General features: G+C 42.9%; 2 long non-coding RNA genes across 2 annotated transcripts; one reads left to right on the top strand and one right to left on the bottom strand.

Moving 5' to 3' along the window:
- Positions 1-4,800: 4,800 nt before the first annotated feature.
- Positions 4,801-5,992, bottom strand: LOC134216604 (uncharacterized). The gene is made up of 3 exons (XR_009980739.1): positions 5,730-5,992; positions 5,455-5,652; positions 4,801-5,376 (listed from the first exon to the last, which is right to left on the bottom strand). It is a non-coding gene; the product is annotated as an uncharacterized LOC134216604 (long non-coding RNA).
- Positions 5,993-15,662: 9,670 nt separating this feature from the next.
- On the top strand, positions 15,663-16,571 carry LOC134216613 (uncharacterized). The gene is made up of 3 exons (XR_009980744.1): positions 15,663-15,923; positions 15,996-16,240; positions 16,303-16,571. It is a non-coding gene; the product is annotated as an uncharacterized LOC134216613 (long non-coding RNA).
- The last annotated feature ends 9,635 nt before the right edge of the window (positions 16,572-26,206 follow it).

Genomic DNA, 26,206 nt, shown 5'->3' on the forward strand with positions numbered 1-26,206 from the left:
CACTCAATAAATAAGAAAAATACTATGTTTGAATATTATTTATGAAGAAATATACTCGTGTTTCTATAATGGTTATAAAGCGGTGGTGGAAGGATGAGGCATTTCACTGTTCAGTGACCCAAAGGGCACAAGACATTGCGGCATCTGTGGAACAAGCAACTTCGCACATAAATAGACGAAAAAAGTGAAGTTTACCAAATTTAAACTAAACTGCTGTCTATGTACAAAGAAGTTCTCGAAATCTTTTTATTCTATATAGTTTAAAACCGTAAAAAAATGTAGATTTTTTTTTCTTTAAATAATTTGTTTTTATTTCATTTGATCCATTCGGAATGCGATTTCTATTATACGGTTGAAAACCAATAACAATACAGAAGTAAGTTGAATATTTTATTATTTTTTTATATACTTATATAAATATTTCAAAATTGATTTTCTTGCTCTGGGAAAACTGGCTGACCTGCTGTGGCTCCTCGTTGGTGTTGAATCGAATCGGAGCATACTAACTTGGTGCATTTTCTTATTTATTCCATGTTCTCCTCCCTTCCTGTTATTGGTAGGCATCAGCACCGAACCGATCACGTTTTCCGGCAGCAATCCTTTGAATTTCTTGGTGATCTGTGTAGATGATGAGAATCTTATTCATTGGTTGCAGATTTCGGAAGATGAAAGCACTTACCTGTCCTAGAACAAACTCTTCGGCCTCAGTTCGTTAATGCTGGTTGGTGTGGTTCAGCATTTCTTAACATAATAAATACAATCACCTACATTTTAATCACACTTGTTCGAATTTTATTCTATCCGTTCGGAATGCGATTTCCATCATAGTTTCGAAAACCAACGAGAGACGGCTAATCAAATAATAGTTGAAGTTATGAAAACTGTTTTTCGAAATGGATTTCGATCCGCTGACGGAAATCGGATTCCGGACGGATATGCAATCATCATTATCATTTAAATATGAAAGAAAACACGAAATTCACTTGTTATAACAAACGAAATTCAACACGAATACATTTCGATATCACATATCTAACAAGTGACTCTGACAAGTCAAGCAACAGAATTCTATTTGTTTTACACGTTAATATCGTGTGGTTTGTTTATAAACAAATGCAGAGTTTTGAATGAGCGATGTCATATGTTTTACACGTGCGATATTGATTTGCTTTGACAACATGCGCAGATTCATGTGTAGAACACACGGTCTTCTCGTGTATTTTTTTTATAGTGTAGGAAAAAGTAGGAGTCTTGAGTAAAGATCTCGACGATCTCGACTCTCGATTCTGAGGTGTCGGATGTTAAGTCGAAGTATTGCCTGATAGGCCTTTTCATGTGACACTGCCGCCCGGATAAAAATGTACTATTGGTTCAATAGTGTAAACAATTGAATTACCATACCATGTACGGTATACAATAGGATACATTGTTTCTTGATGGTTACACAGATTGTATCAACACTGAGGATACAATACATCAACATATTTCTCTAATGTAACAATACTTGCAATTGTTTTTGAAACGTTTTCGTACATAAGATTCATACATTGATAACTTTTGAAATGTTTCATTACATTGCATATAAACTATTTAACAATATTTACCTCATATACGAATACAATACAATCCATTGTATTTTGAACAGATTTGTTCGGATATTTCTAGAGTGCTTTGAGAATAGGTCGTATGTGCAAAAGAGAGTTTCTCTTTGCTTCCTTTCTCTTTCGATTATTACAGATCTATACTACACTTTACTCCATGTTTCTTGGCAGATGACTAAAGATAATAGCTTTGTCTAGCGTTCTGAAGTGAAAATGTACCAAAATATGCAAAACTACTTTATATATTAGCGAAAGAGAGCGTGACCAAAGAGAGCCTCTCTTCTGCACATACGACCTATTCTCAAAGCAATCTAGATTTCAACAATATATTAACCATACACTCTATTGTGTGACGAAAAAAATGTATGGAAAAATCTCAGATTTTGTATAGTTACGATACTTAACAACCCGTACATTGCGAAAACTTCATTTACATTTGAATAAATGGTTCATAACAATGCATTCAAATGTATTTCTAAGGTTTCATTTACAATAGGCGAATTCGAGCAAAGCTCATCGATCATTTCGACATCTGGTGGTTGTCACAAGAACCACGAATAAAGTGTCGTTGGCCAAAAAGTGCATTGGCAGCATACGGAGGAGTACGATTTTCGCGTTTTCTGGTTAATCCAACCATTTATGAAAGCTGAAATAGTCGCAAACTGGAAGAAAATTTTGTTCTCTTTGGGATGATATTCCATCCGGTGAGTGCTTGCATATGATTTTTCCGATTAAATAGCACATCTCTTGCAGTGCCTCCACCGCACTATCGTGGTTATGAATTCCCGGATTTTATATTCGCGGCTTATTTGGGTGGGATTCATCTTCAACAGCTGCTTAAAGACTGTAAGAAGCCATTGCCAGTGGAAAACATGTGACTATTTACCAAAAAGTGAAGTAAATTTTATGGAGAAAATTTGATTTTGAATGTAAATAATCGCTTCTGACGACTTTTCTCCCAAACTCTCGCAGCGCACTCTACCACTGGATCCTTCTCGAATTCGCCTATATAATCTATCGCCAATTCAATGTTGTTAATAGTAGTGTTACAATAAATTGTACTGTTATTCTACTGTATTTTTTATTCGGGCGGGACTGCACTTGTTTACAACCGCTGAGCAAACCGTTCAAATCGGACGCTGCCACTTTCATAGGGCACTGCACGGAAACATCTCTTTCTCCTTCGTTCCTCATAAATTTTGACGTTTACTGGCCTTGTTGTTTTCTAATTTCTATGCAGCGAGAAAGAGACAAAGCAGTCCGTGCCAAGGCCAAATTTTGCGTATAGGCCTTTTGTCGAGACGTTTAAAATCAGCTTATTTTACCGTCAATTAACAGTTCTTCTATGAAAATGAGAGCTTCGGGTTTGCACGGCCTGTTCAGTATGGTTGTAAACTAGGATAGGATGTGCCAAGTATTCAGTAAAAATCGTACCGATTTGCTGTCACAATCGTTTCTGTTACCAACCCTGTCAGCAGTACAACCACTTTTGCTCGGGTACGGTGAATGCCACGATGCGACCGTTGTTACCATGACGACCTAAGCGCACATCGAAGTAGGCGAGTATGGTACATCGTGGTAGGCAAACGTGGTGCGTCGAAGTAGGCGTTTTTTTCAATTTGAGTTTTTCACTCACTCCACATCTTTCTGCTGTGTAAGACGCACGTGTAAAAACATTTTTCTATCAATAAAATTGAAATCTGTTAAAATTAAATAAATGATTAGTAAGTTTAATCTATTTAATCTATAAAAATAAAACGAAAAAGTGATTGGCCCAATTTGATACCCTGTGGTGTGGACCGTCCCTTCATCAGCGGAATAGGCTTAATGCAACAGGTGAGCACTGTCCCCGCGTTTCGCTACCAGGAAGTAGCTTACATTTTGGTCCTGCTCCCGCAGGTGAGCACAGTCCCCGCGTTTCGCTACCAGGAAGTAGCTTACATTTTGGTCCTTCTCCCGCAGGTGAGCACTGTCCCCGCGTTTCGCTACCAGGAAGTAGCTTACATTTTGGTCCTTCTCCCGCAGGTGAGCACTGTCCCCGCGTTTCGCTACCAGGAAGTAGCTTACATTTTGGTCCTTCGAAAGCCAACTGCCAGTTTATATGGAACCACAGTTGCGCCGCTCTACACGAGAAAATAGAGGCATACCACCGAAGCGATTGGACAATTTCCTCATAGGACTTCCAAGTCAATCTACAATGTTTCGTACACCGGTTAATCAGCAAGGTGAGTCAAATCAGCGAATTGAATTGTCAGTGCCCTCTTTCAAAAATGTTACGGTGAACAACCCTGTTACTGGTTCCCGTGCATCGCTTGGTGCTGATCTTTCTGTTCGACATTCGAATGCAAGCCGATCTTCACGATCCAGCAAAGCCGATAGCCAACTGAAGGCACTGTTATTGGAAGAGCAGATCGAAGAAGAGGAACTGAAGGCTTCAATAGAACGAGACACTATCCTGGCTGAACAACAACTAGCTGCGCTTCGAATTCAACAAGATTTGACGTTAAAAACGGAGCAGAGAAAAGCAGAGTTCCTGAAACGAAAACGTGAGCGTGAGATGAAAAAAGAGGAAATAAGACAAGGGGCACGACACTTCCGCTTTTATAGAAAAAATCACAAAAAAACTCATCAAACTATTTTTGATTTTCAAATATCCTATCAAATTCATCTAAGCGTGCATTATCATCATCTATTCTTTGATATCTGTTTCTAATCTTTAATATCCCATCCAAGCATATGTCAATTTTGGCAAAAGGCCTTTTCATGAGACGTTTAAAGACAACTGAGTTTGACAGGGCATGAAATAATGGCGAAATGATACAAAAGAGATACACAAAAACAATCAAGAATCTTCAATGAATCCAACCAACTGTGCAGGAACCGAGACAGGAACCAGGACAGGAACACCCGAGGGGGATGCAGACCATTTCGTTCTTGCTTCGGTTTCTGTACCATTCGTTAAATTTACGGCATGATACATTTTCAAGTACATTTCTTCACAATGCCCCATAGATCATCATCCGCACGATGCATTCAAATTATTTTAAATACACAGCTCTGCGAATAAACGGTGTTCATCAAGCTCTCCCCGATCAATGGTCGGAAACGGCACAGGGGCCGGATCATCTAGGAATATCATAATATTGATCAGGAGCGAGGACATCGGTGACGATGATGCATATAACCTCGATAACTTGTTTGGCAAAAATCTGTAAAGGTTATTGTGTACACTCAGAATAAAGTGCATATTATTGCTATTATTTTCGCACATATATTTTGACCAGTTACTTTGGCTGTTGTAAAATATGTGCGACACTAATAATTAATGATCGACGCAGTCATGATAAATTATATGTGCAGACCATTTATAATACGATAAGACCTGCGCATAGATTTCATAATGAAGTATTTCAAATCATTTATTAGTGCTGCACTTAATTTTGAATACAAATCTCATAGGAGAAGATAGCAAGGATCATTATATTTAGAAAATCAATTCAAACTCAGACCGACATTATTTATGCAATAAGTAATTTATTTCTAATATTAAGGCATGTTGTCCACGTAAAGCGGCTGCTTTACCGTTTTTCTCCGGTGCACACCTGCAGCATGCTTCTTTAAATTCGATTGAAATCATTTTTCTTCAAAATATTTTCTGATTGGTCCCTTCACTTTTGGTATGAAGTTTGAATTACCAATTGTCTCGAAAAATGGGACCCTTCTGTTGGTGGACAACAACCGCATTCTGTTCAACATTAGTTCCTGAAGAATGTACCTGATCCGAAAAGAGAAATATACAGAATTGAATATGTGTTGTGTTTATCATGACTAGTAAAAAAAAAATAAAACTCACGACTGCATGTTCCACGTTTGACCTGTAGCATCCTGCAATAGAAACAGAATAACTTCCGCTGTTGAGATGTTCCTGTTTCATATTATAGCGAAAAACAGTAGGGTTAAGAGCTTCGGGAAAAGTTAACCTCAATTGCCAGGATGGAGCTGTTCGGCAGGCACTTAATTTCAATTCTTCATCGCATTTTTCGTTTCACTCCTATTTAGAAAAAAAATTGAGGATCATATATATAGATGGTAAATACGAAACTATGAGAACTCATTTTGGTTACTTACCGTTTAATCAATTACTGATATGGTAATGCCGGTGAAGCTGATATTGATTTCCGAGCAAATTTGTCTAGCAGATTTTTCCGGCTGAAGGTTTTTGTTGTTATTTTTGCTTTATGACAAGCTTTTAAATTATATGTGCAGCATATTGTTTTCTATTTAGTGCACTTCAAATTCATTCAACTAAATATTGTGTTCCACAAACCTTAGAAATAGTTTTTATTAGGCGCATATAAATCTTAAATTGTGCCTCCAGTTAAAGTTTTAAGTGCGAATACATTTAGAATATATCATTTGATTTATTTGAGTGTAGAATAATAACAAAACAAAACCAAGGATACTATATATGTTTGCTTGTCATTTGTCTTTACCATCTCCCTTTTGACCATCATTCTGACAGCATCTTGACAATATGCCACACGGAAATATCCCGAAATATCCGTATCCAAGCATTTCTAATCTCATGAAAGACAAGCCAACTCATGATATTCTTATCTAAGACACTGAAAGTAATGTTTGGAACAAATATTATCTAAAAACCGATGAAAAGTACGGGTATTTTTTTGTGAATTGGCTTGTGTCGTCCCCCTTGATTATTCCGCTCTATTTAGAAGAGAAGAAACTATCCCACCGACACTACTACCCAGCTTTAGTAGCATCTCCCACTCTGTGAGGGAGTAAGGACCCCACTGTCTAGCAGCTGGGTCAACCCATTCACACACCTCAGTTCAACAATTGATAATACCCTAAAAGTAGGCAATTATCAAGGATTGGAACGCGCTGCATAGGGTATGAATGATGCATGAAAGAACTAAAATTTTCAATAGTTTAGCGATGATATTCAAAAGTTTCAATAGTACTGGCAAATTGATGGAGAGTTCATGAATCGATTGATATATAAATCTTTAAAATCCATTGAAAGATAAAGGACCTATTAATGTTACAAATCTTACACATGATTTCGTGACGGTCTCCAATTTTGAAATTTTCATTTTACACCCTGTATCCGAGTCTTCCCCTTAGGCGTAGTTTACGTCAAAAGTCTTTTGAGTACACAGCCCATGAGAATTCAGATATTCGAGGACCCTCGACATTCGCTTGGCCACGACAGATATCATGACATAATACCTCACCAGGTGGAAGATCTGTATTAACACGACGAAGACCCAGGTCACCAACGTCCCTATACTCAAAATCTCCCAAACATGTTCTGCCTGAGAATTATATAACCGGTTTTAATGGCACGACAGTGGAATGGGCTACCGAGGCTGACTACTTTAGTTTGACCCTCGACAGCAAGCTTATTTTTCGGCAACAGATGGACACAATTGTGAGAAAACGGCAAGACGTGTTTTTTAATTTTGAATGTACTCATAACGCTTGAGTAGGGCTATATTTTTGTCCAAGGGTACATTGCTCTAAGTATAACATCTGAGGCTGGAGAGTGAAAACCCTCCAAAATGTCACGTGTCATTTGACATAATGTCATTTGAATGACATTTTGCCTCCCACGCCCCAGATTACATAATTACAGCAAAGTCATGTAAGACAAAGTTGTAGGTCCATTTAAGCGCTATAAGTTCGTCATACAACATGAATTGATAGCTACTTTCTGAAAACAGTTCTGCGAAAATTATACAAACGAATGCAAATGACATTTTACAACACTGGTTGCCACCACTGCCACGAAACGTTATTGCGAAAGTCCCAATGGCTTCGTAAGAATATCCGCCACCATGTCTTCAGTCGCGCAATACAAAAGTTCTAGCTTTTTCTGCGCACACAACTCTTTAACGTAACACTCTTTCGTTTCTATATGGACCACCGAGTAATACGACCAGAATCAACAAACTGAATACAACTCTGATTATCCTCCAGAATACATGTTGCACTGTTCTGCTTCTCACCCAAATCTTCCAAAATTCTTCGTAGCCAAACTGCCTCCTGACTTGCTTCACCGAGTGCCACGTACTCGGATTCCATGGAGGAAAGAGTCACACAATGCTGCAAATGGCTCCCCCATGCAACCGCACCACCAGCGTAGAGCAAAGGAACACAATACCTGTGGTCGAGCGTCGAGTGTTCGGTTCTCCCGCCCAGGCAGCGTCGGAGTACCCAACAAGTCCTGTATCACTATTATACTCCAGTCGTGCACCCTTAGTACACTTTAGGTATCGAAATACTCTCTTCGCGGCTGCCCAATCAGCTGCCGTAGGTGAACACACTTTTCTTCCAAATATTGAAGAACTCACATATAGTAAAGCGCCGACAAGACTGCGATAAGTGGTATTGTCGTGGAACGGAACGCTGGAATCCTTCACGTTGCAATCTTGTCAACCAAAGCTGTGGCACCACCACAAGGCCACATGGAGATCACCTAACAAAGAAACGGAAAACCAAATCGACCACGTTCTAATCGACAGTAAATTCTTCTCCGATATCACAAACGTCCACACTTAACGCAGTGCGAATATTGAATCCGCCCACTACCTCGTTGCAGAATGCCTGCGCTCAAAACTCTCGACGGTGTACAACACGTGTCGAAGTCGAACGCCGCGGCTTAACATTGGGCGGCTACAAGACGGTAGACTAGTCCAAGGATAGCCGCAGCAGCTGGAAGTGGCACTCCCAACGGAAGAGCAGCTAGGCGCAGCGTCTCTTGAAGATGGCTGGAGAGATATTCGATCCGTCATTGGTAGCACCGTAACAGTGTTAGAGATTCTTATTGCTGGGGGACTTTGTCTTGCCCTTGTCGTGACCTCAGGGTCGTATAATTGCTAGCTCTTGGGAGAATTGGAGGGTGGTCTTAGGGAGGGCGGAAATGCTTCCCTTAATAAAATGGTCGAGGTGGAGTAAACGAGCTAATGAAAATTCAGATGGAAATAATAGTTTATAAAAGGTCTAGAAACCGTTGTAATTAGATTTACATTATATATTATTATTCATTATTAATTGGGGATTAGGAAATAATAGGAAATGCACATCACATACCAAATCTCACTTCTCCTGAGTGCCGAGCGGGGACAGTGCATACCGTGGGCACTGGATCCAGAGCACCGACTTGGCGTGGCACCCTTCAAAACTTGGCTGTTTTTTTTTCTTCCTTTGGACGACACTTAATGCTTCGGCCGGACCGTATCGTGGAAAGCCGGCGGTTTCCGTCGGATGACTTCTTCGAGGATGAGCGTTCTCACCGGGCCCCCACGTGGCACGTCGGTGGCTTTCGAGACTTTTTCCACACCTTGACCGGGCCAAAACGTGGCACACCGGTAACCTTCGGAACGAGCAATCGTGATCCGCCAAATAGACAACAAAAGTAGCCGGGTCTGGCCGGGGAAAGCTTGGCAGGTAGCTCCAGAAGACGCTATTGTCGACACAAAACACGTTGCAGCGGATTCTGGGGTCTGTATCACACAACTCGCTAAACTGGCACTTTTTCCGCTCCTCCGTTTGGCACACACGACTGGCAAGCCGAAGAAACTGGGCTTCACCGATTTGGCGAATAAAGTGGCGCACTAATTTAAAGAAAAAAAAAGGCGTGATTAGATTCGCGCACTATACGAGGTGGTGTGTTTGACGGTTCACCTTCTAAGAGAGCTATCGTAGGTCCGACAACTGTCGGTTGTTTTATTTCCCGTTATTTTTCCGTTCTTTTCTACACGTTCTCGCGCCTTCGGGAGCTGACGCGGCGCCAGTAACAGTCATAATCGACTGTGGCTGCCATGGGTTGTGCATAAGCGATGATCGGCGTGTGATCGAATAGGATTGGGGGAATTCAAGGAACATAGGGTTTTCGATATTTTCGTTGCATTTTTCATTTCAGATTTCAAAGGGTTTAGGCCCAATCAATATTAATGTGCATTATGTACAAGAAACAAAAACTGAATGGAAAATCTTATGTAAACTCATTTGACAGGTTACATTCATCCCCCACCTCGAGTAAAAAAAAATACATTTTTTTTTTGAGAAGTCAAAGTCAAGGAATCTGTCCTAGTAGCTCTCTTTTCAATTAGAGTTAGATTGATTTGGCGAATTGATTTTTCCGTTCAAATGAGAGGAACTCTTCTCCGCAAAATCACTTAACTCTCATTGATAGAGTCTGGCTATTAGAATAGAATGGACCACGGTAGCTCTCTTTTCACTGAATGGTGAATAGATTTGGCGGAATGATTTGTCCGTTCTTATGAGAGGAACTCTTTTCCGCAAAATCACAAACCATTCAGCAATAGAGTCTGGCTACCTGAATGGAATACGGCGGGAGGCGGTAACTTTCTTTTTAATGAAGGGTGAACAGCTTCGGCGGAATGATTTGTCCGTTCTTATGAGAGGAACTCTTTTCCGCAAAATCACACACCATTCCGTAATAGAGTCTGGTTACCTGACTGGAAAAGGATATTGGGCTCTACACAAAGTAGCTCTCTTTTAATTCAGCGGTGAACTGATTTAGTGGAATGATTTGTCCGTTCTGACGAGAGGAACTCTTTTCCACCAGATCACAAACCGTTCAATTAAAGAGTCTAGCTACGAAGGAATAGGTCTTGGTCAGGAGTTCTCGCTGTTGCAGCTCTCTTTTGGTTACGAGTTGACTAGATCTGGTGGAATGATTTGTCCGTTCTTATGAGAGGAACTCTTTTCCACCAGATCACTTAACACTCAACCATAGAGTCTGGCTGCTCAGCTAGTGAACGAAGTGAATCAAAATAATATGCATCACCGGGGTCATGCCCTTCCGGCATAAGGGTTCGTCAGAAAAAGCAGGTCCAACCTCTCGAAATCAAATCTTTAGAAATATTAAGCTTTTATTTACCGAATTGATACTTTTATTGTAAATTTAACTTAAGCTAAGAAGAGAAAAATAAGTATTCTAGAAACCTCTTCATTTTATTTAATCATCACCGAAGTGAAATTCGGGATTAAAAAATACTCATTCACACTTTCATTCATTCCCCCACCTTTCAGACAATTTTCATTCACACCTTCCATTCACATGGTTGTCTGGCTAAAAACTATCCTACCAAGAACAACACATTCGCACCCACCAGTTATCGACTATTGTATTAATTCTAGGGCCCTTATAATAAATTTAAGAAGGTCTAGCGTTCTCGCTAGACTCATTCGATCGTAGGTATCATTCGATCGACGAAATTTACCACCTGGGAGGCGTTACTATTTTAGTAAACAATCGCCTTAAATGTGACACTGGCAACGCCAGCGGTTGTCACTAAAGAAGAAAACGAGATGAATGAGAGGAAGAGGCATCATATGATGTGTATCAGGAGGAAACAACCATTGAAACTCTAACGACGACGAGAACCGAGAAGCATGAATGACGCATGTTTTTTTTTTTTTTTTTTTGTTCTATTTGTTTTTCTCCGGTGAGAGGCAATTTACCGAATTTTCAATAGTCCTTCTAGGGGAATTGAGTTGGGAAGAGAAAGCGAAACAGATGTTCCTACCGGCAGATTCTACACTACCCTGGTTTCAGGTGAACGGCTGGCCAGATTCCTAAGTTTTTCCCGCTTAGGTCCTCCAGCTCATAGGAGGATGAGCCGATTTTAGCTTTCACCCGGCAGGGTAGATATTGCCGGCCAAGTTTGGCATTGTAATTTTCGACGGCCGAAGACTGCTTCATGTTCTTCCGGTAGACTAACTGTCCTACCGCAAAGGACTTGGCGAACGTACGGTTACGCAGATTGTAACGGCTTCGGGAAACGTCGTGAGATTTTTCGAGATTTTTCCGAACGATCTCGTGAATGTTCGTGAACATCTGTTTGCGTCTTTCCACTTTCTCTTCCGCGGATAATTCGTCTCCGTGACGAGATAGACGGTGGTCGGACCCCTGCTCCGATAGCTCTTGTCCGTGGGTAATGAAGTACGGAGTGAACCCGGTCGAGGCATGGATACTGGTGTTGAGCATTAGCTCAATTTCGGGCACTTTTGTATCCCATACACGCTGGTCTTCCTGGACATAAGTGCGTATGGCCGCGTTTATTGTCCGGTTGACGCGCTCGACCGGATTCGATTGCGAATGGTAGCGGGAGTTCAGCCAGTGTGTGATTTTGAAGTGGTCTAATAATTCTTTGAAGTCCTTTGAAGTGAAAGTACTGCCATTGTCGGTGATAATGGTTTCAGGGACAGAATTCCGGTAGAACCACTGATTCTTCAAAATCACACACATGGCTGAACTATCCAGTTTTTTCATCGGGTGAATCATTACCCACTTCGAGAAATAGTCACATATCACTAAGATGTGCTGATTCCCCTTCCGGCTCCGTGGCAACGGACCAACAAAATCCATCGAAATGATTTGCCACGGCCGGGACGCACAGCGCATTTTCCCCATTTCCGGGGTTGTTTGGACGTAAGACGGCTTGACCTCCTTACAGGTGGAACAAGCGTGAATATATGCTCTGACGTCCTTGGCCATCTTGGGCCAATAATAGCGCTGTTGGACACGAGCTATCGTTTTGTCAAACCCAGGATGGAAGTGCTCATCGTGAGCTTGCCTCAAAATCTCCGCAACATCATCGGCTGGAACTACTTGCTTCCATTCGAATCGCGAGTCAAAAGGTACATTCCGGGCAGTGACGAACTTATACAGCCTGCCATCTTCAACCTTGAAGTCGACGAAGTCGTCTGGGCGGCTGCTGACCTTATCCATCAAGGAGGCGTACCAATTTAAAGAAAAAAAAAGGCGTGATTAGATTCGCGCACTATACGAGGTGGTGTGTTTGACGGTTCACCTTCTAAGAGAGCTGTCGTAGGTCCGACAACTGTTTTTATTTCCCGTTATTTTTCCGTTCTTTTCCACACGTTCTCGCGCCTTCGGGAGCTGATGCGGCGCGAGTGACAGTCATCATCGACTGTGGCTGCCATGGGTTGTGCATAAGCGATGATCGGCGTGTGATCGAATAGGATTGGGGGAATTCAAGGAACATAGGGTTTTCGATATTTTCGTTGCATTTTTCATTTCAGATTTCAAAGGGTTTAGGCCCAATCAATATTAATGTGCATTATGTACAAGAAACAAAAACTGAATGGAAAATCTTATGTAATCTCATTTGACAGGTTACAACAGCTGCACTTGGATGACGGCGAATGTGAGCAGTTAGTGGAAGAAAAGAATGCAGCATGGACAAGATTGCTGCAACACCGCACGAAGGCGAACGAGGCACGATATAAACGGGCGCGGAACAGATAAAACTCGATTTTCCGGAGGAAAAAGCGCCAGCAGGAAGATCGAGACCGTGAAGAGACGGAGCAACTGTACCGCGATAATAACACACGAAAGTTCTATGAGAAGTTGAATCGTTCACGTAAGGGCCACGTGCCACAGCCTGATAAGTGTAAGGTAAACCTTCTTGCGAACGAGTGTGAGGTGATCCAAAGGTGGCGGTAGCACTACGAAGAACACCTGAATGGCGATGTGGCAGACGAAGTTGGCGGTATGGTGATGGACCTGGGAGATCGCACGAAGGACATAACTTTACCGGCTCCGGATCTCCATGAAATCCAGAAGGAGATTGGCCGGCTGAAAAACAACAAAGCCCTTGGGGTTGACCAACTACCAGGAGAGCTTTTAAACACGGTGGTGAGGTACTGGCTAGAACGCTGCACTGGGTCATTACCAAGATTTGGGAAGGGAGGTTTTGCCGCAGGAGTGGATGAAAGGTGTCGTGTGTCCCATCTACAAAAAGGGCGATAAGCTGGATTGTAGCAACTACCGCGCAATCACATTGCTGAGCGCCGCCTACAAGGTACTTTCCCAAATTTTATGCCGCCGACTAACACCAATTGCAAGAGAGTTCGTGGGGCAGTACCAGGCGGGATTTATGGGCGAACGCTCCACCACGGACCAGGTGTTCGCCATTCGCCAAGTACTGCAGAAATGCCGCGAATACAACGTGCCCACACATCATCTATTCATCGACTTCAAAGGCGCAGATGATACAATCGATCGGGACCAGCTATGGCAGCTAATACACGAACACGGATTTCCGGATAAACTGAAACGGTTGATCATGCGTAGTTCGAGTTTCAGGGGCATTCTCGAGTCCCTTCGAAGCGCGCAGAGGGTTACGGCAAGGTGATGGTCTTTCGTGTCTGCTATTCAACATCGCTTTGGAAGGGGTAATACGAAGAGCAGGGATTAACACGAGTGGTACAATTTTCAATAAGTCCGTCCAGCTATTTGGCTTCGCCGACGACATAGATATTATGTCACGTAACTTCGAGGGAAGCCAGGCGGATCGGACTAGTCATCAACACGTCGAAGATGAAGTACATGATAGGAAGAGGTTCAAGAGAAGACAACGTGAGCCAGCCACCGCGAGTTTGCATCGGTGGTGACGAAATCGAGGTGGTAGATGAATTTGTGTACTTGGGCTCACTGGGGACTGCTGAAAATGATACCAGCAGAGAGATTCGGAGACGCATAGTTGCTGCAAATCGTTGGTACTTTGGACTCTGCAAGACGCTCCGATCGAATCGAGTTCGTCGCCGTACCAAACTGACAATCTATAAAACGCTCATTAGACCGGTAGTCCTCTACGGACACGAGACCTGGACGATGCTCGTGGAGGACCAACGGGCACTTGGAGTTTTCGAAAGGAAAGTGCTGTGTACCATCTATGGTTGGGTACGGCGGACGGTACGCGGAGGAGGCGAATGAACCACGAGTTGCATGAGCTGCTGGGAGAACCATCCATCCTTCACACTGCGAAAATCGGATGACTGCGGTGGGCCGGGCACAAGAAGGCGAGGCGCGCAGCGGGTAAGGTGGATCGATCAGGTGGAAGATGACTTGCGGACCCTCCGTAGACTGCGTGGTTGGCGACGTGTATCCATGGACCGAGCCGAATACCGCACCGCACAGGCCACTTCGGCCCTAGTCTGAATAAATAAATAATAATAAGAAACAAACCAAATTCCTTTTAATTGTTTTGTTTTTGATGGGATGGAAATAGGAGCTATGAGATGAAATGCCGAACCGTTCCCCTACCTGTTGTTGAAAATGCTCCAGCTATAATTCAAAGACAAGAAGAAAGACAACGTGGGCTCCTTGGCTGGCTGGCCTTGGCTTGCTAAGCTGGCCTCGTACGATCTCTTTTAAAAAAGGGAGATGTTGTATGTCTATCGCCAAATGAAGTAAGCCATAATTACTAGCAGAAAATGGATATAGGGTAAAATGCCCAATAGTGGACCCCCTAGTAGCGAAATTTTGCTCTTCCTGGCATAAGGAGTGGAAATTTTCAAAATATTAATTTTGCGTGATATCTAATATCAAGCTCTGCATCTCCTCTTCACGATACATACATAAAACACTCAAATACTCGACGTTATTCTTTGAAATTAACATTGTAAAGTCGGACTGAATTCGCCCTATAGTAGACCCCCTGGGGGTCCATAATACAAATGACACACTGGTGGTATAAGTACCATGGTACAAAAATCTTGAAATGAGTTCCGTACCGATTATTGTCATTATCAAAGATAGTCTTGGAATAATTTTCTTGTCCTCTTGTACCATGGTACAAGTACCACAGGTGTGTCCTTAGTATAATAGGAAATTGCTTCCCTATAGTCGACACTTCATTTGATTTTCATGTTTCGTTTCGGGACGTTCTTCTTCCCTATTATGGACCCCCCAAAATATTCCTATAGGACACTCTCGTGTTTATTTTTTATAGAATTGTAAAAAATCATCTAATTTTACTTTCCATAGCATTTTCAATGCATGTAATCAAATCATAGGACTGTAAGGTAGGTTCTCTCGATGGAATTTCAAAGCAAAATGTTTCCATTGTGCTGTAATAATGAAAAAATGGCTGGAGGGTCCACTATTGGTTGAGGGTCCACTATTGGGCATTTTACCCTAGGTATGTCACATTTATGGCGGTAAGCTCCAACGAGGATAATACGCCAATCAAGTATTATCCTCGATTTTCATAAGCACCAAGCGGCATTATCCTCGATTTTCATCCTGGTATTAACTTTAATACGCCGATTTTGGCGTATTAAGATAATCCGAGATTTTTTAAATGTACGCAGCCAAAACCGTACTTGCTCTCACGCACACCTGCAAAGGTAAATAACGACAGCTGCATGTTTACTTTTTGCGCTCTGCTTCGAATCCAAGTTTTTCGTTCTGATGCAAAAGTTTTAAAATAAAAAGTATTTTGTCGATCCCTAAAATAACGCGTAAGTACCTACAAAATATATAAGCCAACGAAAGTCGTTATCTTCTAATGTTAATCCGTCATTCCCTTGCAGTTTGTTTTGCAACGACGCTCCGATGGAACAACTGAAGATGTTGGAAGCAGGTTGGAAGTAGTGCTGTTGCCAACGATCACGTTAGTTTTTGATTCGCTATTCGTCGGATCGCTAAACCATTTTATTAAAACTTTGTGGTCTCTAGAACCGATATTGAACGACGTGGCGCACCGGCGCTAAGTGCTCGAGATCAGGCGAAAAAATTGGTTCCGGATAAAAAGATACCATCGTTATCAATCATATCCGTAAGTAACCAGTGAAAATGTCGATTCCTTCTATTCATTAGAAACTGATTTTTTCCTTGCAGTTTATCGATAAAATCGGATGGGAAAGGTGTGTCTAATTATGCATCTATTTCAATCAAAATTCAGGTGGCATTAGTGGCCGTTTGTGTGCTAATTAATAAGAGAGTTCACAAAGTGGTCCAGGAGATCCTTTCTTTTCAAAGATGGGCCGGATATGTATTCAATCATCAAAAAGTAACAACAGAACAACCTGACAAAGCCATATAACAATGATAATAATGTAAATGTTCCAGAACATGATTTTTAAAAATAAATTCAAATACAAACGAAACATTTGTTGAGTTTCTGAGCTATCATGCGAAATGCCAATACAAATCTAAATTATAGTGTTTCTCGATTTTACCATTTGATTTTTTTGTCGTTATTATATTGAAATAAGTAAATATCCCAATAACCTGTCGAATAAGGTTACAGCGAAGCGATTTGCAAAATGAGTCAAGCAACCGTTTTCAAGTTTTGCGGATACGAACAGACCATTTCATTTTTAGTATATATACAGATAAATAAGACGTAGATTGTAATGGATTATTTAATAATTTATTCAGACCGGAGTGGCCTGTGCAGAACATAAAAGTCGTCTCCATTCAGCTCGGTCCATGACTGTACGCCGCCAGCCACGAAGTCTGCGGAGGGTGCACGAATCGTCTTCCACCGGATCGATCGTTCTTGTTCATTGGTCACCTAGCCTGCTTGTTCCCGTCGGATCGCTATCGAGCACCATTTTCACCGTGTTATTGTTCGACATTCTGGCTACGTGCCCGGCCCATCACTGTCTTTCGATTTTTGCTGAAAAACATTTGAAGCGGAATTAACAATTACTATGAAATTTCATCGTAGATTTTCGAAAAGTTCCAACAATTTCTAGTTGCATTCTTTTTGGATAAGCTCAGAGAATCCGTTCACAAACACCGTATCAAAGACATCGCTCTTGAAGTTTTTTAAAGAAGAAATTCATGAAGAACTTTCAAGAGTTCCTATAAAAATTCTAATAACTCCAAAAAGTTTCAAGAAATACAAAATCCTGGTGGAAAATCCGATTTTTTTTAAAGAAACCTCTCGATGAATACCGATGGAATTCCTTTAAGAACCATATCAAAATTTCCGCTAGTTTTTCTTCTCCAGGAACTCAGCTAGGATTTTTTTTCCAGTAAATCTATCCAGGAATTCGTCTAATAATTCCTTCGATATATTCTCCAGGAATTCATATAGAGTTCGTCCATGAATTTCTCTGGAACTTCCTCCAGGAATTCCTTTGGAGGTCCCTCCTGGAATACCTCTGGAAGTTCCTCCAAGAATCCCTCCGATTTTTTTCGGAAGTTCCTCTAGGAATTCCTCCGAGAGTTCCTTCAGGAATTCCTCTGGAAGTTCCTCCAGGAATTCCTCTGGAAGTTCCTCCGGAAGTTCCCCCCAAGAAATCCTCCGGAAGCTCCTCAAAGAATTCCTCCGGAAGTTCCTCAATGAATTTCTCCGGAAGTTTCTCCTAAAATTCCTCCAGGAATTCGTCATATAATTCCTCCGGAAGTTCCTCCAAGAATCCCTTCGGAAGTTTTTCTAGGAATTCTTCCGGAAGTTTCCTGTTCCACGTTTCGAGTTCCACGAATTCCTCCAGGTATTCTGAAAGTTCATCCAGGAATTCCTAAAAAAGTTCCTCCAGGAATTCCTCCGGAAGTTCCTCTGAAGTGCTTGAAGGATTTCTGAAGTTTTTTCAGTAATTTATCCTCGAAGAAATGCCTGGAGGAACTCCGCGAGGATTTTCCCAAGGGGCACGACACTTCCGCTTTTATAGAAAAAATCACAAAAAACTCATCAAACTATTTTTGATTTTCAAATATCCTATCAAATTCATCTAAGCGTGCATTATCATCATCTATTCTTTGATATCTGTTTCTAATCTTTAATATCCCATCCAAGCATATGTCAATTTTGGCAAAAGGCCTTTTCATGAGACGTTTAAAGACAACTGAGTTTGACAGGGCATGAAATAATGGCGAAATGATACAAAAGAGATACACAAAAACAATCAAGAATCTTCAATGAATCCAACCAACTGTGCAGGAACCGAGACAGGAACCAGGACAGGAACACCCGAGGGGGATGCAGACCATTTCGTTCTTGCTTCGGTTTCTGTACCATTCGTTAAATTTACGGCATGATACATTTTCAAGTACATTTCTTCACAATGCCCCATAGATCATCATCCATCATCCGCACGATGCATTCAAATTATTTTAAATACACAGCTCTGCGAATAAACGGTGTTCATCAAGCTCTCCCCGATCAATGGTCGGAAACGGCACAGGGGCCGGATCATCTAGGAATATCATAATATTGATCAGGAGCGAGGACATCGGTGACGATGATGCATGTAACCTCGATAACTTGTTTGCAAAAATCTGTAAAGGTTATTGTGTAGAATAATAACAAAACAAAACCAAGGATACTATATATGTTTGCTTGTCATTTGACTTTACCATCTCCTTTTGACCATCATTCTGACAGCATCTTGACAATATGCCACACGGAAATATCCCGAAATATCCGTATCCAAGCATTTCTAATCTCATGAAAGACAAGCCAACTCATGATATTCTTATCTAAGACACTGAAAGTAATGTTTGGAACAAATATTATCTAAAAACCGATGAAAAGTACGGGTATTTTTTTGTGAATTGGCTTGTGTCGTCCCCCTTGGATTTTCCGGAGGAATCCTCTGAGGAATTCCCGGAGGACGTCCGGGTGGAATTATATGATGAATTCCTGGAAGAATTTTAGGAAGAATTTCTATAAAAAATTCCGGAGAAATGCCTGGAGGAACTTCCAGAGGAACTTCAGTAGGAATTCCAGGAGGAATTTCATGAAGAATTTCTGGAGTAACCTAGGAAGAACTTTTGGAACAACTAACGGAGAGATTCTTGGAGGAATTCCCGAAAAATTCCCCGAAGTTTTCTCTGAAGAATTCCTGGAGGAGTTCTTTGAGGAATTCCCGGAGTTCTTTGAGGAAATCCTGGTGGGATTTTTGGAGGAAGTCCTGGAGAAATTCCCGGGGGAATTCTTGGAGGAATTTTCGGAGGAAGTCCCGGAAGAATTATGTAACCAATTCCTGGTGGAATTTAGGGAGGAACTTCCGGAGAAACCTCTGGAGGAACTTCCGGAGGGTTTCTTGGGGGAAAATCTGGAGGAATTCCTGGAGGAGTTTCCGGAGGAATTTATGGATGAACTTCTAGAGGAATTTCTGAAGGAACTTCCAGAGGAATTCCTGGAGAAACTTGCGGAGGAATTCGTGAGGGAACTTCCGGAAGATCTTCCGGAAGAATTCCTGGAGGAATTTCTGGAAGAACTTCTAGAGGAATTTCTGGAGGAACTTCCGGAGGAATTCCTGGAGGAACTTCCGGAGGAATTCGTTAGGGAACTTCCGGAAACATTTTTTGGAGGAATGCTAGGAGGAACTAATGGAGGAACTTCTGGAAGAAGTCCTGGAGGAACTTCCGGAGGAATTCCTGGAGGAACTTCCGGAGGAATTCCTGGAGGAACTTCCGGAGGAATTCCTGGAGGAACTTCCGGAGGAATTCCTGGAGGAACTTCCGGAGGAATTCCTGGCGGAACTTCGGAGGAATTCCTGGAGGAACTCTCGGAGGAATTCCTGGAGGAACTTCCGGAGGAATTCCTGGAGGAACTTCCGGAGGAATTCCTGGAGGAACTTCCGGAGGAATTCCTGGAGGAACTTCCGGAGGAATTCCTGGAGGAACTTCCGGAGGAATTCCTGGAGGAACTTCCGGAGGAATTCCTGGAGGAACTTCCGGAGGAATTCCTGGAGGAACTTCGGAGGAATTCCTGGAGGAACTTCCGGAGGAATTCCTGGAGGAACTTCCGGAGGAATTCCTGGAGGAACTTCCGGAGGAATTCCTGGAGGAACTTCGGAGGAATTCCTGGAGGAACTTCCGGAGGAATTCCTGGAGGAACTTCCGGAGGAATTCCTGGAGGAACTTCCGGAGGAATTCCTGGAGGAACTTCGGAGGAATTCCTGGAGGAACTTCCGGAGGAATTCCTGGAGGAACTTCGGAGGAATTCCTGGAGGAACTTCCGGAGGAATTCCTGGAGGAACTTCCGGAGGAATTCCTGGAGGAACTTCCGGAGGAATTCCTGGAGGAACTTCCGGAGGAATTCCTGGAGGAACTTCGGAGGAATTCCTGGAGGAACTTCCGGAGGAATTCCTGGAGGAACTTCCGGAGGAATTCCTGGAGGAACTTCCGGAGGAATTCCTGGAGGAACTTCCGGAGGAATTCCTGGAGGAACTTCCGGAGGAATTCCTGGAGGAACTTCCGGAGGAATTCTTGGAGGAACTTCTGGAGGAATTCCTGGAGGAACTTCCGGAGGAATTCCAGGAGGAACTTCCGGAGGAATTCCTGGAGAAACTTCCTGGAGGAACTTCCGGAGGAATTCCTGGAGGAACTTCCGGAGGAATTCCTGGAGGAACTTCCGGAGGAATTCCTGGAGGAATTCCTGGAGGAACTTGGGCAGGAATTCCTGAAGGAACTTCCGGATGAATTCCTGGAGGACTTTCTGGAGGATATTCCTGGAGGAACTCCCGGAGGATATTCCTGAAGGAACTTCCGGAGGAATTCCTGGAGGAACTTCCGGAGGAAATCCTGGAGGAACTTCCGGAGGAATTCCTGGAGGAACTTCGGAGGAATTCCTGGAGGAACTTCCTAAGGAATTTCTGGAGGAAATTCCTGAGGAATTCTTGGAGGAAATTCCTGATGAATTCCTGGAGGAACTTCCGGAGGAATTCCTGGAGGAACTTCCGGAGGAATTCCTGGAGGAACTTCCGGAGGAATTCCTGGAGGAACTTCGGAGGAATTCCTGGAGGAACTTCCGGAGGAATTCCTGGAGGAACTTCCGGAGGAATTCCTGGAGGAACTTCCGGAGGAATTCCTGGAGGAACTTCCGGAGGAATTCCTGGAGGAACTTCGGAGGAATTCCTGGAGGAACTTCCGGAGGAATTCCTGGAGGAACTTCCGGAGGAATTCCTGGAGGAACTTCCGGAGGAATTCCTGGAGGAACTTCCGGAGGAATTCCTGGAGGAACTTCCGGAGGAATTCCTGGAGGAACTTCGGAGGAATTCCTGGAGGAACTTCCGGAGGAATTCCTGGAGGAACTTCGGAGGAATTCCTGGAGGAACTTCCGGAGGAATTCCTGGAGGAACTTCCGGAGGAATTCCTGGAGGAACTTCGGAGGAATTCCTGGAGGAACTTCCGGAGGAATTCCTGGAGGAACTTCCGGAGGAATTCCTGGAGGAACTTCCGGAGGAATTCCTGGAGGAACTTCCGGAGGAATTCCTGGAGGAACTTCCGGAGGAATTCCTGGAGGAACTTCCGAGGAATTCCTGGAGGAACTTCCGGAGGAATTCCTGGAGGAACTTCCGGAGGAATTCCTGGAGGAACTTCGGAGGAATTCCTGGAGGAACTTCGGAGGAATTCCTGGAGGAACTTCCGGAGGAATTCCTGGAGGAACTTCGGAGGAATTCCTGGAGGAACTTCCGGAGGAATTCCTGGAGGAACTTCCGGAGGAATTCCTGGAGGAACTTCCGGAGGAATTCCTGGAGGAACTTCCGAGGAATTCCTGGAGGAACTTCCGGAGGAATTCCTGGAGGAACTTCCGGAGGAATTCCTGGAGGAACTTCCGGAGGAATTCCTGGAGGAACTTCGGAGGAATTCCTGGAGGAACTTCCGGAGGAATTCCTGGAGGAACTTCCGGAGGAATTCCTGGAGGAACTTCCGGAGGAATTCCTGGAGGAACTTCCGGAGGAATTCCTGGAGGAACTTCCGGAGGAATTCCTGGAGGAACTTCCGAGGAATTCCTGGAGGAACTTCCGGAGGAATTCCTGGAGGAACTTCCGGAGGAATTCCTGGAGGAACTTCCGGAGGAATTCCTGGAGGAACTTCCGGAGGAATTCCTGGAGGAACTTCTGGTGTAATTCCTCGTTGAACTTCAGGTGGAATTCCTGGATGAACTTCCGGAGGAATTCCTGGAGGAACTTCGGAGGAATTCTTGGAGGAACTTCTGGAGGAATTCCTGGAGGCATTTCGAAGGAACTCCTGCAGAAACTTCCGGAGGAATTCCTGGAGGATCTTCCGGAGGAATTCCTGGAGGAACTTCCGGAGGAATTCCTGGAGGAACTGCCGGAGGAATTCCTGGGGGATCTTAGGAGGGAATTCCTGGAGAACCTTCCGGAGGAGTTCCGGGAGGAACTTCCGGAGGAATTCCTGGAGGAATTTCCGGAGGAATTCCTGGAGGAACTTCCGGAGGAATTCCTGGAGGAACTTCCGGAGGAATTCCTGGAGGAACTTCCGGAGGAATTCCTGGAGGAACTTCCGGAGGAATTCCTGGAGGAACTCCGGAGGAATTCCTGGAGGAACTCCGGAGGAATCCCTGGAGAACTTCCGGAGGAATTCCTGGAGGAACTTCCAGACGAATTCCTGGAAGAGCTTCCGGAGGAATTCCTGGAGGAACTTCCGGAGGAATTCCTGGAGGAACTTCCGGAGGAATTCCTGGAGGAACTTCCGGAGGAATTCCTGGAGGAACTTCCGGAGGAATTCCTGGAGGAACTTCCGGAGGAATTCCCGGAGGAACTTCCGGAGGAATTCCCGGAAGAACTTCCGGAGGAATTCCCGGAGGAACTCCCAGAATACCTCCAAAGAATCCCTAGATTTTCTCCAGAGAATTCCCTGAATGAGTTTCCAGAATTCCTCCAAGAAATTCCCAGAACTCCTTCATGAAATTCCCAGAATTCCTCCGAGTATTTCCCACATTTCTTTCAAAGAATTCTCAGAAATTCCCTCAAGGAATTCCCATAATTCCTCCAAGGAATTTTCAGAATTCCCGGAGGAACTTCCGAAGGATTTCCTGGAGGAACTTCCGGAGGAATTCCTGGAGGAACTTCCGGAGGAACTTCCGGAGGAATTCCCGGAGGAACTCCTGGAGGAACTTCCGGAGAAATTCCCGGAGGAACTTCCGGAGAAATTCCCGGAGAAACTTCCGGAGAAATTCCCGGAGAAACTTCCGAAGGAATTCCTGGAGGAACTTCCGGAGGAATTCCTGGAGGAATTTCCGGAAGAATTCCTGGAGGAACTTCCAGAGGAATTCCTGGAGGAACTTCTGGAGGATTTGCTGGAGGAACTTTCGAATGAATTCCCGGAGGAACATTAAGAGGAATTCCCGGAGGAACTTTCGAAGGAATTCCCAGAGGAACTTTCGAAGGAATTCCCGAAGAAATTCCTAGAGGAATTTCCAGAGATTTTCCTGGTGGAACTTACGAAGGAATTCCCGGAGGAACTTGCGGAGGAATTCCCGGACGAACTTCCGGAGGAACTTCGAAAGAACTCCTGGCGGAACTTCGATAGAATTCTAGGAGCAGGTATCAGAGCACTTTCTGGTGGAATTAACGGAGGAATTTGTGGAAGAATTTTGGAAAAAAATCTATTGCTTGAAATAAGCTTACGCCGACCCTAGCTGCCGCCGCCACCGATTACCAACGGCTTGACTCCGCCACCACTGGCTGAAAATCTATCACGCCGCCGCCGATAAATTTTCAATCGTCGCACAGGTCTACTACGAATAACTTCCAGAATTCAAATTCATCCATGGGATTCTCGCAATTCCTTATAGGAATTCTCAGGAATCCTCGAAGTAGTTTTCAGAATTCATCCAAAGAATCCCTAGATTGTCTCCAGAGAATTCCTTGAAGGAGTTTCCAGAATTCCTCCAAGAAATTCCCAGAACTCCTCCATGGAATTCCCAGAATTCCTCCGAGTATTTCCCACATTTCTTTCAAAGAATTCTCAGAATTCCTCCAAGGAATTTCCAGAATTCCTCCAAGGAATTTCCAGAATTCCTCCAAAGAATTACCAGAATTCCTCCAAGGAATTCCCAGAAATCCTCTAAGGAAATCCCAGAATTTCTCCAAAGAATCCCCAAAGCTCCTCCATAGAACGACCAGAATTCCTTCAACGATTTTTCAGAATTCCTCTCAGTAACTTCAAGAATTCCCCAAGCATTTTCAAAAATTCCTCCAAAGAATTCTCAGAATTCCTTATTAGGAATTCTCAGAAATCCTCAAAGGAGTTCCCAGAATTCCTCCAAAGAATTCTCAGAATTCCTCCACTGAATTTCCGGAACTCCTCCAAGGAATTCCCAGAATTCCTAGAACTTATCCGAGTAATTCCCACAATTCTTCCAAGGAATTCACAGAGCTTCTCCAAGGAATTCACAGAAGTGCTCCAAAGAATTTCCATAATTACTCCGAGTAATTCCCAGAATTCCTCCATGGAATTCCCAGAATTTCTTCAAATAATTCTCAAAGCTCCTCAATAGAAAGGCCAGGATTCTTTCAACGAATTTTAAGAATGCCTCTGAGTAACTTTTAGAATTCCTCCTCCTTTCTTATAGGAATTCTCAGAAATCTTCAAGGTGTTTCCGGAATTCCTATAAAGAATTCTCGGATACCCTCCAAGGAAATCTCAGAATACCAAGAACTCCTAAACATAAATTCTCTGAATTTCTCCAATGAATTGCTAAAAATCTTTCAAGGAACTTCTAGAATTCCTCTATGGAGTTCTTAGAATTCCTTCAAGAAACTACTAGAATTTTTCCAAGAAGGTTCAATAATTCCTCCGGGAAACTTCCAAAAATCCTATTATTAACTTCCAGCTCCTCGATTGTATTTCCAGAATTTTTCTAACGCACTTGCAGAATTACTCCAACGAACTTCCAAGAAACTTCGAGAATTCCTCCAATAAATTTCCAGAATTCCTTCTCATATGAATTCCCATAAATAATCAAAAGAATTGTTTACCAGGATTTTTCCAAGGAATTCCCAGAACTCCTTTTAAATTATTTTGCAGAATTCCACCAAATAAAAAAACCAGAATTCATTCAAGGTATTCCCGGAATTACTCCAAGAATTTTCCAGAGTTCCTTCAACAAATTTTCAGAACTCCTCTGAGTCACTTCCTGGATTCTCCAAGTATCTTCCAGAATTCCTTCAAGGAACTTCAAGAATACCTTCAAGAAGTTTGCAGAATTCCTCAAAATAATTTCAAGAATTTCTCCAAAAAAATCTTAAATTCCTGAAAAGAATTAATAAAATTTATCCAAATAATTTTCATATAATTTCATCCAAGACTTTATTCTGCGAGTTTTCAGGGTTCTTCCAGGGAGTTTCCAAAGAACTTGCTGGTGGATATACCCCTGGAAGATCTGTTGAAATTTGTGGCGTAAACCTTCGAGGAATACCGCTACTTCTATTTCTACTTCCTCTGCCTTATTACCTCCAGGAACTTTCAAGAACTCCTGCTAAGAGCCACAGTAGTATATTCAGAGGAACATTTTTGCACGATATTTCTTGGGTGTTCCACTTGTCGAACTCTCTGGGGCATAACTCGTAGAATTCTTGGGCAACTGCACTTCCTAATTAAAATCCTGAAGGAATTTCTGGTTGGGTTCCTGAAGCTGACGAAATTCTTGAAGAAATCATTGGAATAACTTCTGTTGGAGTTCCATGGAAGGATACCTGGAAAATCCCTGAAGGCATTTCAGTCGGAATTGCAGGAAGAGTTGCTGGTTGAAACCCGGAACAAACCGGTGAAAAAACCCTATAGGAATTTTTGTTGCTATTCCCCAGGCTATTCCTTGTCGTTTTGCTGAAGAAATTTATGTTGGTGCTCCAGGTGAATTCCTGTTAGGTTTTAGTTTTGAGGAATACTGAGGTGAAATGTTAAAGAAACTTCTGATCCTGAGAAACTTGATTCCTGATCTGGTCTGGTCTGATTTCGGTGACTTCCAACATATTTTTTTCTATACGATTTTGCCACGAAATATGAAACAAAACAAACAAGAAACGTCATCGTT

This window comes from Armigeres subalbatus, chromosome 1, assembly GCF_024139115.2.
Source record: "Armigeres subalbatus isolate Guangzhou_Male chromosome 1, GZ_Asu_2, whole genome shotgun sequence".
Lineage (NCBI taxonomy): Eukaryota > Metazoa > Arthropoda > Insecta > Diptera > Culicidae > Armigeres > Armigeres subalbatus.